Below are 3220 nucleotides of genomic sequence, written 5' to 3' on the forward strand. Positions count from 1 at the left end.
TGGAGTCCTTACCCTTCGTGTTGCCAGCATTCTCTTCCAAGTTCCTTCATTATCTTCTTGTCCTCCGAGTTCCTGTTCCTTTTCCTTGCCTGTTCCCTCTTTTGTTTATTTCTTCATTTGTTTTTGGACTGATTTTTGGTTTTGACCTTGGACTGTTGTTTGACCACGATTTGGATTACCCTGTACAATAAACATCTCCAATTGGATCTCTCTCTCTCCCTGTGTCTCTCTGGTGCACGATCGTCACAGAAGGACTCCATCCCAAAACATAGATCCAGCGGTATGTCTATTCATATTTCCTCCCCAGTCACCGAGCGGCTGAGGAATGGGTTCGAGGGTACCCGCCTGGTCATGATTCGTGGGACCAGGGGAGGTCGCCCAAGAGTGAGTGGTCGAGAGGAGGTCTGGCATCACTCTCCAATATGGCCCCCCGTCGACCCTGAGTTCGGAGGGGAGCCGCCGTCTCTCCATTGTGGACGGAGAAGGGAAAGGAGGCGCAAGTCTGCTGAGCCAGCGCCACTGCACAAAATGGCCACCAGTCCAGTGCTGTTGCACAAGATGGCAGCCAGCCCAGCTCCGCTGCACAAAATGACTGCCGACCCAGCACCATTGCACAGGATGACCGCCAACCCAGCACCACGAGGCAAGATGGAAGCCAGCCCAACACCACAGCACAAGATGGCCACCAGCTCAGCGCCACGAGGCAAATGGATGCCAGGCCAGCGCCACAGCACAAGATGGCCGTCAGCCCAGCGCCACGAGGCAAGATGGATGCCAGCACAGTGCCACAGCACAAAGTGGTCACCAGCCCAGCGCCATGGTGCAAGATGGCCGACAGCTCTGCGCCAACGCCCAAGATGGCCGCTGAGGCGTTTTTGGATTATTTCTCCATGCTGTCAAAGATCCTAGAGATTCCCAGGAGTGTTCACGTCATGTCTGCTGATCCAGAGACTGTTCATGTCACGTCTGCTGAGCCAGCACCACAGTACAAGATGGCCACCAACCCAGCGCCACTGAACTAGATGGCCGCCAGCCCGGAGCCACTGCAGAGGATGGCAGCTACAGTGGGTCACCCAGAGTTGAGTCAGGTTCCGGTTGACCTTCCAGAGTCGAGTCATATTCCTGTTGATCCTCCAGAGTTGAGTCAGGTTCCGGTTGACCCTCAAGAGTTGAGTCAGGTTCCGGTTGACCTTCCAGAGTCAAGTCATATGCCCGTTGACCCTCCAGAGTTGAGTCAGGTTCCCGTTGACCCTCCAGAGTTGAGTCAGGTTCCAGTTGACACGTCTCTGCTGAACTACCAGAGTCTCTCCTCGCCTCTGCGGAACTTCCAGAGACTCGTCATGTCTCAGTCGAACTCTCTGAGCACCCGACTGTTCCTGTTGTGGCCACGGAGGCTACCCTTAACATGCTCATGTTCTATGTTTCAGACTTGCCCAAGCAGACTTGTCCTCCCGTTGGTCCGGCCACACGGATGTGGTGGTCTTCTGCTCTGCCCTGGGGGCTTTCTGCCTCGACCACAAGGATGTGGTGGTCTTCTGCTCTGCCCTGGGGGGCGTCTGGTTCGACCACATGGACGTGGTGGTTTTCATTTCTGCCCTGGGGGGCTTTTGCCCTGACCACATGGTTGTGGTGGTCTTCTGCTCCACCCTGGGGGTGTCCGTCCTGACCACACGGTTGTGGTGGTCTTCTGCTCCGCCCTGGGGGGCGTCTGGTTCGGCCCCTTGGTTGTGGTGGTCTTCTGCTCCGCCCTGGGGGACTCCGATCTCAACCACACGGATGTGGTGGTCTTCTGCTCCGCCCTGGTGGGCGTTAGGTGATGTCCTTCTTGGACTTGTGTTTATTTTTTGTTATTCTTCAGTCTGTGTCTTTCTTTCTGTTTCCTCCTATGGACCTGGCCCTCTGTCCCTCCCCCTGATCCTCCGCCGGTCCACCTCCCTCCTGTGTTTCTTGTCTGTGTCTTTCGTTCTGTTTCCCTCTAAGGACCTGGCCCTCCGTCCCTCCCCCTGATCCTCCGCCTGTCACGCTGTGTAGTCTCTGTTTCCCTGGGTGTCCACTAGTGGGCTCACTTCCCCTTAGTCACTTCACCGTAGGCACTAGAATTCCTCAAGTCTGGTCCTGTCTTCACAATAATTGCACTCCTGTTAATTGCACCAGGTGCAGGCACTCTAGTGTCATTAGTCTCCTTATATATTCCAGTCTTTTCCTGTTGTTTGTATGGAGTCCTTACCCTTTGTGTTGCCAGAATTTTCGTATTCCGAGTTCCTTCATTATCTTCTCGTCCTCAGAGTTCCCATTCCTTTTCCTTCTCTGTTCCCTCTTTTGTTTATTTGTTCATTTGTTTTTGGACTGATTTTTGGTTTGACCTTGGACTGTTGTTTGACCACGATTTGGATTACCCTGTACAATAAACATCTGCGATTGTATCTCTCTCTCTCCCTGTGTCTCTCTGGTGCACGATCGTCACAGAAAACCCTATGAATAGGCTGTAATGAACGTTAAACACACAGAAAGAATTCCACAGGTTATATAAAGCATACATGGATACTAAGTATTTAAACTGCCCTGTTTGCCACACCTCAAATGTTGTCTTGACCAATCAGATATTGTCTTGGCTCAGGGGTATCATAAATCATATGTTATCTTATCAAGCACGTGGTCCGAATTTTTCTGCTCTTGCAGGGTATAATTTTGGACCTGATTCCTATAACAAGAATATGATACATTTGACAAATAACTGATGGTCAGGACTGTTTCAAGCTAACAGATTCGAACACATACATACTAGACATGAATATGTATCCTTAAGCTATCCAATAGTTATTAAAAGACATACACAATAAGTGATTATAACATGATATTCAAATTTGTGGGTTGCATATAAATTAATATGGAGTGAAGCGATGGACTGATATTCATTTATAAGTCTTTTTGAGTTCATTTTGGTCCATATATATATGTAGAATATAGTTTCTGTGTCATTATCTGACAAACATTTCTGTGGAGACCAGAGGTTCAAAGGCCCCTCTTAGGAATTTCAGTCTGGTTCTGGTAGGTGGGGGAAGTGTTTAAGGATATTGTGTATAACTCTCATGAGTTTACATGTGATGTCCGGCGTTGCATCTCAATTACTTGCCCCAAAACTGTCTCTTCTCTGAATTGAAATTGTCAATAATTGTTCTAGTGGTGTTAATGTTGAAAGCTGTTCCGTGAAAGAGTTGGT

The sequence above is a fragment of the Carassius gibelio genome, chromosome B16 (genome assembly GCF_023724105.1).
Source record: "Carassius gibelio isolate Cgi1373 ecotype wild population from Czech Republic chromosome B16, carGib1.2-hapl.c, whole genome shotgun sequence".
Classification (NCBI taxonomy): Eukaryota; Metazoa; Chordata; class Actinopteri; order Cypriniformes; family Cyprinidae; genus Carassius; species Carassius gibelio.